The sequence below is a fragment of the Drosophila hydei genome, unplaced genomic scaffold (genome assembly GCF_003285905.1).
Source record: "Drosophila hydei strain 15085-1641.00,03,60 unplaced genomic scaffold, DhydRS2 tig00008119-arrow-pilon, whole genome shotgun sequence".
Classification (NCBI taxonomy): Eukaryota; Metazoa; Arthropoda; class Insecta; order Diptera; family Drosophilidae; genus Drosophila; species Drosophila hydei.
In genome coordinates this window covers 2,607,438-2,624,601 of record NW_022045830.1, presented here as the reverse complement: position 1 = coordinate 2,624,601, position 17,164 = coordinate 2,607,438, and the positions used below count along the sequence as shown (strand labels likewise).

At 40.1% G+C, this 17,164-nt stretch overlaps 1 non-coding gene across 1 annotated transcript; it reads right to left on the bottom strand.

Annotated features, from left to right (window-relative positions):
- Positions 1 to 1,782: 1,782 nt before the first annotated feature.
- Trnaf-gaa lies at positions 1,783 to 1,855 on the bottom strand. The gene has a single exon. It is a non-coding gene; the product is annotated as a tRNA-Phe (tRNA).
- Positions 1,856 to 17,164: the final 15,309 nt, after the last annotated feature.

Below are 17,164 nucleotides of genomic sequence, written 5' to 3'. Positions count from 1 at the left end.
TACTTTAATTTTCATATAGCAAAACAAATGTTTTTTTTTTAACAATTTATTCTACACTTAAAATGTTTTAATAAATGAAATAAATATAAAGTTTCTTCATTTTAACTTTTAGGGTTTAACATTTTCATAATTTTTTTTTTTAATGATTATATTTTAAAAATTTTTAATTTCGTTTTTATGTTTCTTATATATTATAAATAATTTGTGTAATAAGCCAAATAAATTGGCATAATTCATTGAGAGCAACCCGTCAACAGTTTAACACAGTCATTGCTCCCCGTCACACAAATTAAGAGGTATTCACGTCTGCGCCACAGAACCAAGAGCAGAACAGCAGTGAGCCACAGCAACAGGAACAAAAGCAACAAAAAAGGAAGGAACAAAAAATCATTTCCTCGATAACATCAACACAATCTCGTAATAGAGGCGCAGCAGACAATTGGCACCCCGACCGCAGGATTCTAAAGGATCTTTTCACTTTTTTTCAAGCAGGCTCGTGTTTTTTTTCATGCCACACTTCCTGGCCACAAGATGCTGCAATTCGAGGGTGCCTCAACCATCTTTCACTTTCAATGAGCCACACAGCAAACAGAACACAAAAAAACACAAAGAAATTATAGAAAAAAACGCATAGAAATAAAAAAACGTCGAGGATCTCAGGTTTTTTATGCAAAAGATATGAAGACGAGGGCGCCATGTGGTGCGTGTGCCAGGACCAAGGTTTTTATATATATATAGTTTTTTATGCCAAACGGATATGCGATATGGGCTGGGGCGTAACGAGGCACAATCTTTCTATTCGATGGCCAAGTCAATGGCTTTTGTGGTCGCGCCTAGCACGCGTCTCCAGCAGCAGCCGTAGTCGCGCAGCTGTTGTCCTGGCAGCAGCAGCACCTTGATCCTTTTTGCATATGTTGCAGCTGCCACCGACGCATGACACTACCCGCCCCCCACTCCAGCTTCCCCACTTTCCCTGCGCCCAGCTACTGGACTGCAGCTCAATCAACTGATTGTCCACTTGAGCGTGGCCAAGAGCACATCAATTGAGCCTACCTGCGGCTCACCTCGCACACCTTTTCGACCATTCAAATGTTAATTGTTGTCAACGCATTCGTCACACTTTTGCCCCGACGCTGGACAATGGCCAGAATGTGGTCCAGGATGAGATGCTGCGTTAATAATGCGATTTGCATTTCCCTTTCGCTTGGCCTTGGCCCGTGTCCTTGTTTAGCCTGCTGTTTGATTGAGCTGTGTCCTTTATCCAGCCTAATCCGCACCTTTTCTACTCGCTGCTCGTCCCTTTGTGCCGCATGTCCTGCCTGGCCGCTGCCTGCCTAACGAGCAGCCTGCTTCGGCTTAGCCCAATTTTGTGCGCATCTTTTGATTGACAGCCAAATGCCACTGGACACGGCTGGCCAATGCCAAGGTGAGCAATTAAAAGGTGACATCTTCCCAAATTAATCTTCAATTACCGTCCACAGTCTGTTTCATATGTATCTCTATTATGGGGTATATTGCCTGAATAATATATTATATATATATATATATATCAATATTTGATAAAAAGAATTAACTTAACAGAATCTTTATATTGAGATAAAAATTATAACTTAAATACATTTAAGCTTAAATCTAGTTTAATATACATTTTTTATTAAAGTTTTCTTAATTACAGCCATATTTCAATATTTATATAGTTTATTTTAATCACAACTGCATTATTAATAAATAAAATACAATTAAAATAATTTTAAAAAATTAAAAAAGAAAAAAAAATTTGCTTGCCGAAACCCGGGATTGAACCGGGGACATTTAGATCTTCAGTCTAACGCTCTCCCAACTGAGCTATTTCGGCGCTGTGTATAACTGTCGCTTAACGGCAATAAGAAACCCAGTGAATAGGTTACAGTAAACTGTGGGAAGCTTATCTAATCGCTAGTACGCATTATAAATAGAACTTTTGCCCGGGCCATATAGTTTCGAGGTAGGCGATTACACACATAAATAAACGTATATACAACTACATTGTTATCTGTATATGCGCTTATACATTTATATCACAAAGTTTTCAATTCTATCTTGCGCTTGGGCAGACGCTGGCTATGTCTCAGTGTCAGGGCTGAAGAGTGCTGCCAAATCATGTTTGTTCCGCCATGATAGCACATGGCATCTAATGAACTGTTGGGGGCGGGGAAGGTGTGCCTGCCCGGTTGGAGGCTAGATGGGGGTTGGTGTGGGGAGTGGGCGCAGTGTCGCACATATAGCTTTTGCTGGGCAACAAATCAGCCAGCGACCAAACCAGAAATGTAGCTGAGACTCCAACTGAAGCTGTAGCTGAAGCAGAAGCAGAAGCTGCGACTGCGACAGAGGCTAAGACTAAGGCTGCGACTGTGGACTGCGGACTGCGGACTGCGGCTGAGGCTTTGGCTTCGTGTAGTCGTTGTAAAATGTTTGCTTGCACGCTTTCCAATGGTTACTGCGGCTGCTGCTGCTGGTCGTGCTTTGCGGTCGTTGCCCTGCTGTGACGTCACCGGTTCAATGGCAAAATGTGACCCAGATTGTCTGAGCTGCACAACTAAGCTGCGGCTCATAGCACCTTTGAGTATGCGACTGTATGTGTGTATATGTTTGTGTGTGGGCTCTTTAGAACGAAGAGAGCGCGCGAGCGTGCCGCAATAGGCAGCAGAAGAGAGCGTGCTAAGAGAGCACTTAGAGCATGGCTTGTAAGCTGAGCTGCCAGTGTTTGCCCTTGGCTGTAACCCTTTGATATTTTGGACAGCAACAGCTTTCTATGCCTCTCTGTCTCTCTTTCCGTCTCTACGAAATGGGGACACTCCTGGCAGCGTTGCTGTCGGCGTCGGCGTCGCCATCGTCAGCGTCAGCGTCGGCGGCTGCACAATTGTTTTTGTTGCCGTGTCTGTGTAATTATCGGGCCGCGTGCATGTCCATGCATGCCCAGTTCCAGTGCCAGTTCCAGTGCCAGCGCTGGGAGTCAGGCCCAGGCGGCAGTGTTGCGTGTAATTTGTTATTTTATTTTATTGTTATTATTACCGCATGCGACGTGCACTTTATTTTCATTACCAGTTTGGATTCTTTTCATGCATACACCCATGTGTAACTTTGTATGGCTCCATGTTGGGTTTCAGGTCTCCATCTCTGTTGCCCACTCGCTCGCTCTCTGCTCCTCCCTCTCTGTCGATCTCTCTCTCTCTCTCTGTCTCTTTCTCTTTGTCACTCTGGTGTATAAGCGCATCTAATGCATGCATCGGAATTACTTGGAGGCTTGTGCACGTGTGAATGTTGCTGCTGGCACTGGGAGTGGGGCTGGGTGGCGACTGGAACCGTGCGGAGTTGCTTGCCCGGCACGTTTGAGAGCACCTACAAGTCTAATTGGAAATGCATAAATGGCAATTGATGACGATAAATAAAATGTGGATATTCTCAATCCCATATGCAATATATTATCCATTGCCATGCTCATTCCAATTTCGAATCACTGTTTCCATTAGCAGAGCCTGTTATATAATCGAGGGCTTAAGCATGATGTCAGCTGTTCTGTTGATTAAAAAAATCCCCATTTGCGACAAATACCGCAATATTATATGCAGCCTCCATGGAAATATCCCACACAATAATTCCCTGATCTCATTCCCACTATTATGCAAGTATTCCCACAATCGTGCACACTGCTCGGTGCACGGTGCTCGCTCTCACTGCTCGCCTACAACACATAAAGTCAACCAAGTGTCCAAATGTCAATTGGGGCTAATAATGTGCGCAACTTAAATGCGCGTCAATCTGAGCAATTTTGTGCAATTCATTAAAATGATTTCGATTCTGATTTGATATTGGTGCTGAGCAGTTAATTGCGCTTTTAACGACGAACGCTTCTCTTGCTCTCTTTGTATAGTTCTCTTCCCACACACACACACGCACATGCATGACGCACACACACTTGTAAACATTAAGCTGCTCAGGCAACTTGAAAAGCCTCCTCATATAAACTTGTAATATTCATGGCACAAGGCAAGTCGTGAGAGCGAACACCAAAGAGAAAAAGGCCGCTGCTGCTGTTGCTGGCTCTGCCGCCGGTAGGCGCTTTGAGTGGGGGCCAGTTTCTACTCACACGAAATTAACAATATTTATATAAACAAGTTATAAACAATGTTTGTCTAAGCAGTGACAAACACTCACCCATACCTATAAAAGTTCAAGCAAACTCTCACACACACACACATACACATACACACGCACTTCCACTGGCAGGCAAACCAGTTCGCGGCTGGCGCTCAGTCGCGCTCCCACAAAGTCACATGGCGCTGCGCTTCAAATGCATTACATGAACGTTGCGACGTCAAAGTCGACGCTGGCAGCGACGCCGCGCTCTGCCGTAGTACTTCCGCATTACTGCAGCTCCAGCAGTGCAAGCTGTTGGCTCTCTCTCTTTCGCTCTTTCACTATTTTCTGTCTGTCTCACTCTCTTTGCGTTACGCTCTCTTTGCGTGCGCTCTCTCGCTCACACGGTCAGCTGATTTTGTTTCGCTTGAACTTTTGCCGGCTGGGGCGTCAGCGCGTGTGCTCACATTTCAAGCTGTGTTTGTTTTGCAGCTAAAAGCTAAAACGATACAAAAAAAGGCCAAAATGAAAACAAATGAGAAAAATTGAAATGCTTTACACATTAGCATGTCAGGCGCAGGCTGCAACGCTTACGGCAACAGCAACAGCAACAGCAACGGCAGCGGCGACGGCGAAGGCAACTGCGACCCTGCCCAATGTCAATCACGGAGCTCTGGCCCTGGCCCCCGAAGCACGAGTTTTTGGCTTACAAAGAAGCAGGCCAAAAGCAGGAGGAACGTGTTTCCAAAGCCATTACAACAAGCTCCGCTTGTGTGTGTGTGTGTCTGTGTATGTGCCTTTATGAGTGAGCTTTTGTTGCAGGTTTACACTGACAATGAAACCCAAATAAAATACTTATGTATATAAATATGACTCTGTATCTGTGTCTTTGTGTATGTGTGTGTATATGTCTTAAGCCAGCCGCCAAAACACAAAAAAGTTCGTATGTACGCACATAGAATCGAAACGCACTTAACCAGACAACGTGTGTGTGTATGTGTGTGTTTGTGTGTGTGCTTTGGGCCTGGCCTCCAACTAGCGCACACAACTTGGTTACAGCTCTGTTGGTATTGTGCCTGTTACACGCTGCATGCTTATGTATGGCACACACACATACACAGAGACCACTCACATATGGTTTTTTCAGTTTTTTGTTTTTTTTTTTTTTTTTTTTTGGGAGGTGAATGGCCGCAACTGTCGTTGCCACTTTGGTAACACCGTGGCGCATTAAACGTAGCAGCCGCCGCGGCCAAAGCCAAAGCCAAAGCCAAAAGCCAAAGAAGCCAACAGCGTCGTCATCAGCATGGCCAAGCGCTTTTGGCCAAGACCAAGGGCTCGCTGGGCGGGCGGAGGGTGGAGCCGAGGGGTTGAGGGCAGAGCCCCAATGTTTAATTTGCTTTGCATTTTGTTTGGCCAAAATCCAGCCAAGCTCTTTGGCTTATGATGATGACGCTCACTAACTGACTGTTCGTCTGACTGACTGATTGATTGACGTACTGACGGACTGACTGAGTGTCTCTTCTGGCCGCAGACGTAACTCACGCGTTTTTATGGCCCCACAAAAGTCGATTTTTGCCGTTTTTAGGGTTTTTCTTCTGCTTCCCACACTCAGAAAACGAACTGATCCTCTGCAGAGCTGACCATGTGTGTGCAGGTGTGTGTGTGTGTGTGTGAATTGAATAACCAAATTTGTTATAAATATCTTTGTATCTGCTACTGATACACAGCTGTAGCTACAGCACAATGCCTTCAGATCGCAATAAATTAGATTTGCGCCAGATTAGCCCTAATTATGTAATTAAATTATTCAAATCTGATATGCGACTGAAAGTGTAAAGGGTGTTTGAAGATAGAACAGAGCTATATACTTAGCATACTTCAAAAAAGATTCTTCAGATTCATTTTCAATTTGTAGTTAAAGATAAATTCATATGCAGATCTAATGAATATAGCAATAAATAGATAGATATAGCATAAAGAAGAAGAAGAAGACGAGCACAGATGCATATAGAGAGAAAGAGAACATAGACACTTGTATAGAAATATAGAGATATGATGACTTAGATAGAGAGATTCATAGCATTGCGAGGTAGAAAGTCAAAAAGACAAAGTTTCAGACATTAAATATATATCTTTTACATAGACTTATCAGATTGGCACAGAAATACATAAATATAGGGATTGTTAGAAATATAAATTGAAATGTATATATTGATATAGAAGGATAAATAAATATATAAGTGCTTAGATAGATAGATGTGATAGGTAGTTTGAGATATGAAGCAATAAATACATAGATTTGCCAGATGAATCTTTCTGACTTCTGTCTCTCTCTTCTATGTATCTCTCTTGCTACTAATATATATATATAAACATCTCTCTAGCTTATATATATACATATATCTTGTTGTATATCTCTCTTTGTTTCTGTCTTTATTACATATATCTGAAAAATATATGTATCTAATATATAGAAAGAGAGAGAGGACACAAAAAGATTTATATAAGCTAGAGAAATTTTTATAAATAAATAGTTTTAAAACAATACATATATATAAAAAGGCTTATAGAGTTTAATGGATGAATATATAAAGATCTGACAATATAATATAGTGAATAAAGCCATTTATTTAGTTGTATCTGGTAGATAGATAGGCAGTTAGATATTCAGTTATGCATATAGAGATATATAGACAGAAATGGTAAGATGATGATAGACAATATATATAAGCTATATATAGAAAAACATATTTGTATCGATATGGACCTGCTATGAAAGGTAATCAGCAATATATTAATATGTTAATCATATATCATATATCATATATCACTTCAAAGACTACCTATTACAATCTGTAACAATTATATAAAAATATAAATAATTATGTATAGACTGTCTTAATGTGAGCTTTGTTATGAAATAGATCTACACGAATCCGAAACTGTCTCAATCTGAGGAATAACATGTAACTAGGCAGAGCCAGCTGAGAGCTACGGCTACAGAGATACATTTGGAGCTGCAGAAAGAGATACAGATACAGATACAGATACAGATACAGATACAGAGATACATCCAGTGCTACAGATACAGATTGAGCGTGTAAAGTAAATCTAATTTTGTTTTAATTTCTCCTTTCAACACATGTTCTCGGGTTCGCGTGTAATTTTTAGCTCGCCTAGAGGTATTTGACCCTTTGGCTCACAGCTGATTTATGGGAATTCATACGTGTCCATCTCTCTCTCTCTCTCTCTCTGTCTGTCTCTGTGTGTCTCGACTTCTCTTTCTAGCTCCATTTCCATGTCTTTTGGACACTCGATTCTCTTCTGGACTCTGGCACTGCCTCTGGAGTTGAATGTACGTTTTGCGTGAAAGTTTCTTAATTTTTTTTTTAATTTCTTTTCTTTTTTATAAATATTTTATCTTTTTTTTTGTTTGTTGCTTTGTGGCGCACGGCTGGAGCTATTGAAGAAACCTAATTCATGACATGCTGACCATATTAATTTATCTTCTTTGTGCAAAAATTCGTGCATGATTTGACCATTACGAGGGCCAGTTCTAGCTGCTATCTGTATCACCATGTGATCAGTTGCCCATATCTTGTCCATGTGTGTGTGTCAGTGTGTGTGTGTGTTTGTAGTTGAATGAACCTCGACGTTGCGTGAAATGTTTAAACTTTTGTTAACGAGATCATTGACACTTTAACGCGAGTTGCATTAAGTTTGTTACCATGCCGAACCGAAACTCGGCTCCAGCCCCTCCCGCACCCTATTCCCTCTGCCCTATTCCATGGGCCATTCTCAGCTACGCTTTTATTGGCATGATCGTGCACTTTTGTTGATAACAAAATTCGTAGAAACATTGTAGCCAGAGAGTCATGCCCCACTCTGTCGCAAGCCGCTTGCGATCAAGATGGGGCAGCAGCTTTTTATCATATAACTCTTGTTGATTGTTCCTCCTATTGTAATTGTTGTAAGAGCCGAGAATGTTTGCGATCATTGTACGAGCTCCCAATAAAGCCGCAAACATGGTACACACTTATGCTATATGCAGTGAGCAAGTGTCTTCAGATTATTTAAATACATTTTATTGCCAGTTGGGGAATCGGAGAAACATTTAAGAGACGATTTTTTATTATTATTTTTTTATCATTTAAAATTTGATTTAATTTTAATAAAGAACTCATTATGTTAGGATGATATCTCTTTTTAAAGCCAAAATAATGAGGAAAATCAATTTTCTTAATTGTATATTTGGGCATAACTCGAAGACTATAAATGCGATATATGCACAAATTGGTATATGTCTTCTAATAGAGTCTATATAGAATTGGAATACCAGTTTTTGCATAGCAATCTCTTTGATCTCATAAAACAGTCTTAAAATTCATAAAAATAAATGAAAAAATCATAAAAAATAATATATATATTTTATTAAATAAATTTAATAATTATTAAAATAATTAATTATTTATAAATTAATTTTTAAATATTTAAAAATGTTTTCTAATTTAAAAACTTAGAGCTCTAGACTTATCAAACTCATTTGCCTTACTTTAATATAGCAATATCTATACATCTTTTAATAAGTCTTTTAGTGATCTATATAATCGAGAATATATGGCTACCAAATCTATTCAAAAACATAAACAAAAGCCAAGTCTTGGCTCATGTCTATTGCATAACAATGAAGAAATAAACATAAATAGTTCGAGGCGCAGCATTTAAATAATTTGACCATTCCGAAAACTTTCAGACAAATTAGCATTAATAATGATATAAAAAATGTTAAAATACAAAAAGAAAACGCAGAAGCTGAGTTCACTGGCTTCTTATCAGCTATGGAACGTGTTGCTCTGCAGATAAACGAACTGAAATTGTTGCAAAAACAACAATAAAATGAAGATAATACTTAACAATACTTTGTAATACGAGCGGTAATTACTTCATTATAAAGGCGGAGAGACAGCGACGAGTGCTACAGGCTGCAAGTGAGCTAATGATAATGGTATCAATTACCAGCGGAGGGCAGCTGCCGAGAGGAGGGCGGCTTACAGAACAAACGAATTGAAGACGAGGCGAATGGAAAGAGCTTGAAACGAATCGAACGAAACGGCCCACTCCAAACAAAAGAGTAAACAAACAATTTTTATTTTGACTTTTTACTGGTGTAAAATATGCGGAAATGCATTTCTATGGTCTTACTTATACACACACACACACACACACACACACACACAGGCACACATGGAGACAAGTCGAACAGCAGCCGGCAAAAGTTGCATGTGAACAGCTCGCTCTGTGTGTGTTTGTTGGAAGATGACGATATTAATGTATGGCTGGCTTGGTTAATGATGATGATCATGATGATCACCTTGATGATAATCATGTGAAAACCAAACCAAACCAAACCAAGCCAAGCCAAGAGAGCAGCAACAGACCTGTTTGCAGTCAACATAATAAGAACACAAGGCAAATGCCATGCGGCAGGGGGCGGAGCGGGCGGCCGGGGGTTGGCTGGCAGTTGAGAGGGCAAAGTGGGTGCAACAACAATGCAAAAACAAACTGGGCTAGGACGGCACACCGTGGAGGGCGCTGCTGCGGTTAGAGGTGTCCAGCAGGATGCATCAACGAGACGCGTTCCGCTCAGCTTGTGGCTGACGTTCAAGGCATAGGCGCAACTAAATTACGACTGCAACCAGTCAAGTTAGTCAAGACAACAACAAGTTACACACACACACACACCACACACACTCCATGGCTGGAAAGAAAGCAAGCAAGCAAGCCAACAAATGGACAAAGCAGCATCCTCCATTTCATTGCAGCTTTGTGCTCTCTTCTGTTCGCTCGCTGGCTCTCGCTCTGGCTCTCTGTGTGTCGCTTTTCGTTTTATATTTACAAACGGGCCGAAAGGTTCGTTGACCGTACAAATAGTGACCCACTAACATCTGCGAGGTACGTTCACCCTAGTGACGTATTACTGCCATGATCGAAAAGCCGAAGCTTATAGACAGAGCGGCCCAACCCGAACCCGGGCCCGAACACGAACGCAACCAACCTGGCTCGAACCATTTTAAGCTCGAACGCCGTTTGATGCGAACCAAAAAGCTGTTGGCCTAAGAGCGCCAACGACTGTCGCTTAAGAGCTGCGGCCAATGCGGAAATGTTGCATGTTGCGTGCCCATGTAGAAGAGTGTGTGTGTGTGTGTGTGTGTGTGGTGTTTATGTGTTAATTTTATCTGCGCAAACATCTTCATCAACAGCGTTGGCTCAGCTGTGCCCTAAACGCGCCGTGACTCTGTATCCGTGTCTTATCTGGTTGGACCACACCTTGAACTCACCTTTGGGTCGCCGACAGCCTTGACAATCGCAATTTGCCGCCTCAAGTTCAAATTCGGGCGAAAAACAAAACCTGAACAAAATGCCACATGCGGTGAAAGTAAAAATTCATAATTTTTTTTTTTCGTTTTGCGCTTGTTGCCGCTGCCGCCGTCGCTGCTGCTGCTGCTGCTGCTGCTGCTGCTTTTCACATTTAACTCAAAGAGGCCAACATAAAATCTCGAGCCAACTGCGCACAGCGCCGCGCTGCACTTTGGCTCAAGCCCCTTTTTTTGCACCATACCCTTCCTTTGGCCAATCCCATTTTGAGAGATTGAATGCAACCCTAATTCGACAAATAAAGAAAAAAAAAATATACCTATATATATATATGTATAAAATCAATTAATTTATATATAAATTTGTTTTTAATAATGATTATATTTTTTAAATACAAACTTAATTCTACTTTTCAATATCATATATAATATTTTATACTAAAACATTTATATTTAAATATTTATGTCATGAAAGTTTCTATCCAATAAAGCTTACTTCATTGATATTACAAATATATTACTTTATTTGGTTATAATTCAAACTTGTGTAACCCTAAAAAAACACCCAATATTTGTGGCTTTCGAAAAATATAATTGTATAGGAATATTTCTTTCTTCCATAACTGAATAGAAGAGAACAGTATCCTTAGTGTATTTTCTTATACATATATATATCTTAAGGAACCAAACAAACAAAATTAATTTATCATTTTAGTTTGCCAACTTTTGAAGCTGTCTGATTGCTTGCTTATAGATGTTATATATAATATTTTAATTAAATTGAAAATAAAAGAAACATATAATTATATATATAATATATATTTGTAATTGTTCTATTTTATTTAATTATATTTAAATTAATTACCTATAAGAAAAGTCTTTTTATCTTTCAAAAAAATATTTATGATGCCTCTAAATATTTTACATTTTATAATATATTTTATAATAAATTATAATGTATTTTTATTTAATTATTTATTCAATTTTAAATAAATAATAAATTACACAAATATTTCATAATAGAAAATGATACAAATTTGAAAAAAAAATTTTATTTTTTAAATAAAAAAATATAATTTTAATGGCTGAAATATCTAATATCTAAATTCGACTTGAGCTCTCATCAAAAAAAAAACATAAAACCAATTATCTTAGGCAGTTTATTAACTTTAATAATGATGCTCATGATTGAATATAATATAGGTATATTTGGCTACTTCAAATTAACACAAAATCATGAATTCAAATCGCCACCTGCCATTCGAGCCTAAATTACTCTAGTTCAAATCAGTTTTATACTAATATTCGAGTTCTCTTAATTTATTAAATTATCTTTTTTTTTTTGTTAGAGCATTAGATATTCGGTATTTAGTGAGGGAAACGGTTCTTGGCTGTTGGCCAATTCATTAGAGGCTAAGGCTGCGGCTGCAACTGTGGCTAAGCTGCATGTGAATGCAAACAAATAAACACACACACACACGCACACATAGATACACTCATATATGTATATAGATAGTTTTATATCTTTCTTTTACTTTCGTTTGCTTTTCCAAATAATTTTGCCAGAGAAACAGGCGCTGGCTGTGCCACAGGCGGTGGCGGTGGCAGTGGCAGAGGCCAAGGCAATGTCGCTGCTGATCGTGAACATGACACAATATTATGGATTATGAGATCTTGTTGTTGTTGTTGTTGTTGTTGCTGTGTTGTTGTCTGTTGTTGCTTGTGTGTGGTGGCAAAGGAAAATTGGTGTGGCAAAAAAAAAAAAAAGTCTCACACACAAACGCGCAGGCAACTGCAGCTTATCTCGTTTTTTGTTAGTTCATAATTTACAGTTAATTTATGAGTTGTCAAGGCGCTAGCGACGTGCTGGCCAAGTTCAAGGTGTTTGTTGGCCTGGTCCAGACCCGATTCCTGTGCCGGCGCCTGCCGCTGCGTTTAGATCACTTTTCATATTTATGAGTTTATGCAGAAAATTTTTTTTTTTTTTTTTTTCGTTTTTATTTCTTTATTTTGTTGCAGCTTATTGTCTTAGACTCTATAGCGCATTTAGCTCTAAACCTTAACTAATGGGAGGGCAGATATGCCAATTATTCTGCACTTGTAGCTACTATCTTAATTAGTTCTAATATTGTCTAGAGGATGCAATCTCTTCAGTCTTCGCCTATTGTTGTTTATAGCCAGGTTGCTTGCGAGATGGTTAGGATGCGCTGCAAGTCTGTCCGCGTATCTTGAACTGTGTCGCCCAATGAGTTCAGCAACTGTGGGAATTGCTAAATCCCTATGTAAGACTGAGTTTCTTACAAACCAGCTGGCTCCAGTCCATCTGCGTAGTGCTTTATTCTGCAGGGTCTGAATTTTGTTCCTTGTAGTCTTCGCCGAGGAGCCCCATAGAGAGATACCATATACGAAGGTTGGGACAACTATTGCCTTGTAGATGGCGGCCTTGCTGCTGTAAGACAACTTGCTTGAAGCTCTCAGCATCCAGTCGAGGGTTTTTAGCTTGCTTTTGCATTTTGAGGTTACTTGACTTATGTGCGCTTTAAAAGTCAGCCTTCTGTCAAGAGTGATACCAAGGTACTTTACTTTTGAGGCTTTGGGAATAGTGGGCCCCAATGCAACGCTTGGGCAATCTCCTCTTCTAGTGGCGAAGGTAGTATGTACAGACTTTTGTGCATTAATGGTGATACACCACCGTTTTGCCCAGCGTCCGAAAGAGTCCAGATATTTTTGTAGTGAGTCTGAAGCTTCTTGCGCAGATACGTGACGTGATAAGATGGCGGTGTCATCTGCATAGGTCGCTATGAGTACTGCATCTGTACTTCCTATATTTGGCTCGGGAGTTGGCATATCTCCTGTGAATAAAGTATAAAGTGTTGGGCCTAGAACACTACCCTGTGGTACTCCAGCCATAATTGGTCTAGTCAAGGATACTGTTTGCCCCCTTGACACTTGGAAGGTTCTTCCAATAAGGTATGAGGATAGCAACGCGAAAAATGGGGCTGGAAGGGTGGTCCTCACTTTCTGCAGCAGTCCCAGGTGCCAAACTCGATCAAACGCCTGTTTGATGTCTAAAAAGACGGCAGAGCAGTACATCTTTTCTTCAAAGGCTCCAAGGATATGGTGCACAACTCTGTGAACCTGTTCCGGTGTTCCATGCTGTCTCCTGAAGCCAAACTGATGGTTTGGAATGGCCTCCTGGCGTCCCAGATGTGTCAGTACTCGTTCCAGAAATATTCTTTCGAATATTTTGGAGAGTACTGGCAACAGGCTAATTGGTCTGTACGACTCAATTTCTCCCACGGGTTTGCCAGGCTTAGGAATCATCACAATCACGGCGCGCTTCCAGCAGGCTGGAAAGTGCCGGATGCGGAGCATGGCGTTGTACACCATAGTTATGTAGTCTATGGTGGAGTCAGGCAGTGCTCTAAGGACTCTGCCGTTTATTAGATCATATCCAGGGGATTTTTTTGCCTTCACTCTTCTGATGTGTTCAAGAACCTCTTCTTTTGTACATCCAGTTATCTGGTCTTCAGCTGGGAGGGGCGAGAGAACGATGTCTTCTGTTGCTTCGATTTCTGAGGCCTCTGCGGTAATCACCGGCGTGAATTGGTCTTGAAGGTGGTTTGCAAAAGCCTCAGCTTGAGCTTCGTCTCCAATGTGCCAGGAACCAGAAATGCTCCGAATGGGATGACGTCGTATTGGCTGCCGTTTGAGCTTTCTTGTAAATTTCCATAATTGAAACTCTATGCAGAAAATTGTCTCGCAGAGCCCACACAGAGAGCGAGTGAGAGAGAGCGAGAGAGAGAGTGAGACTTTCACACGTTTGCTGAATGAAGCAGCAATTGCGAGGACATTCAATACGAATGCATCCTTCGACTGCCTTGGCAAGGACAGCTGCCGGCAGCCTTCCGGCTGAATGGGCACATGGGAGCCAAAAGCTTATTTTGGCCAATTTGGCTATCAAATAACTTGTTGGCAGCTGTTTGCTGGCCAATTCACACGCTCCTTGGCAATAGCCTGGCCAAATTGGCTAACAATCTTTTCTTACTCTGCCGTTGTTACTGTTGTTGTTGTTGTTGTTGTTGCTGCCGCTGCAATCATTGGATTAATTTTAATATGTCCATGGCTATAAAGCGTTTCACGTCCAGCCTCAATCTGTGCGCAGCCCATGCTGCATCTATGATTATGGACTCACGGCAATCGACTCGATGTTGCACACACACACACACATGAATCTACGTGTGTGTGTGTGTGTGCTTATACATAAGTGTAGCAACGTTTGGCTGCCAGCTTGGCTGCCACTGGAATTGCGACCTCTTTGGGAGCGTTTGCTGCTGCTGCTGCTGCTGTTGCTGTTGCTGCTGCTGTTGCTGTTGCTGCTGCTGTTGCTGTTGCTGCTGCTGTTGCCGTGTAGCTGGTTACGAAACCCCAAGAAAAACTTCCGCATTCATTTAAGATCATTTCTGTCGTTGCTGCTCCAAGTTTTTGTTGTTGTTGCTGCTGCTGCTGCTGCCGGTGCAGATTTGCAACAGCAACCCCCCTCATTTGGTGTTACTTGTGTGTTGTTTGCTATTATTAATACCCCCAGTCGCCCTCATCGCTCCCCTTGTTGCTGTTTTTGTGAATTTATGGATCAACATTGCATACCGCACGACCAGGAGCAGCTACTAGCCATCGGCCATCAGCCATCAGGCATCAAGCAGCTATCAACTCTCAGCTCTCAGCTCTCAGCTGTTGCCACTCCAAAATTGACAAGATGCGGTGTTTTTAATGGTTGTTGTTGTCAATTGATTCGTCAGCTGAGCTGCATAGATTGATTATGCGTTAGCATGTAAATATATTCACCTCAATTTAAAGTATAATTGCTATGAGATAAAGATAGAGTTATTATCCTTATAGAAGTTCGAATACCCTAGCTACTCAACCTTATATATATACAAAATGCAGCTCTTCAATTGAAGATAGTTTAAAAGTTAATCAGGATAATAGCGACTGCTTAATACCCGTTTACAACTTTAGATATAGGCTACAAGCTTCACTTCGTTATGAGGTTTAATTGGATGTTTCTTCTCATTAAGACTAATTGAGTGATCTTTAGTTCAGCCCAGAATTTTTGTTTATGTATTATTTATTTTATATCACATATATTTTTTATCATATATTGTTTATAATATATATTTTTAATATATAACTTTTACTATTTTTTATTACATTTTTATTATGATTTATTATTTTATTTAATAGTCTTTCTTTAAATGTTTTAAATTTTGCTTGATATTTTTTTTAGCAAATAAAATGTTTAATAGAGTTTTTAAATTAAAAAAAAAAATTATAAATAAAAATAAAATTATTTTAAAGTTATATTTCTATTGTTATTACAATATACCTTGTCAGTATTTATTTATTTCTTATTATTTCATATTATTTGGTATATTATTTTAAATTGATTAAACACTTAAAAATATTTTATAGGAACTACAAACAGAAATAGAAAAATACAAAATAAATATTAAAACATAAATAAATATAATAGTATAATCTTCAATATTATAAGTAATAGACAATTAACGCAATTTTAGCTTTGCTTTAGCTACTATAGCAAATGATCCTTTATTAGTCTAATTATAGTTTTAATTAAAGGAAACACCAATAAGGCTAATATTTGTTATCATCCATCCACTTACCTTTATCTCTTCATAAGAAGCTCAAGCTTAGATTTCAGCTGGCATTGAATAAAGAAATTCCAATTGCAAGTTACAAAAGCCCCTTGCCACCCCTCGCAACTGCTGCTGAAGCTATTGGCCCCCACAAAAAAAAAAAATAGAAAGAGCGAGAGAAACAGGGAGAGAGAGAGAGCGCGAAAAACCAGTCCTGCCATAATCAGGTCATGCATTGCCTTCTCTCGGCTAACGGAGTCAGAGCCAAGAACAGTTCCAGGCAAAAAGCGCTCCGCCTTGCCAATAAATTCACGCTAATGGTTAAATAAAAAATAAACAAGAAGAAGAATGAGCAGCAGCAGCAGCACAGCCAGCAGAGGCTGTGACTGAGACAGTCTCTTACATTTAGCCGCTCATCAATAATGAAGTGCCGTTAGCTGCCTGCATGCATGCAACATCGTATGTCCAAATGCAACTGGTTGTCATTGTCAAATGTGGAGGCATGCGTCAATAAATTACCTAGAAGCGCAGAACAAAAAAAAAGGAAAAGCAACAAAGAAAAGGCAAAAGAGACAAAAAAGGCTAAAAAGCCAAAGAGCCAGCACTGACTAGCGGGCAAGCGGCCGGGAACGAGCTGGGCGACTGGCTGCCAACTGGGAGCAACTGGGAGCAACGGTACATTATGCAATCACGGCATGAATGAGACACTCTTGACCGAGTTTCCATAGCCAGGCAATAACGGTAAATGCGACGTAACGCGACAGCTGACAAGTGTTCTCCAACTGCAGCGCTGCGCAGCGCCTAACGGGTTCTCGCTGCCTGCCGCGCTGCGACGCCAGCGAAATGAATCGAAAGAAAATGCGCAAAAAGAAGAATCGCAAAAAGTCAGCGAGAGAATTTAAAACTCTGAAACGATTTGGCAATTAGGAAAAGAGAAGCAAATAAAATATTCAAAATTTATGTAATGCGACATATAATGAAATTACAAATAAGCAGTTAGCAATTGGCTGTAATTGA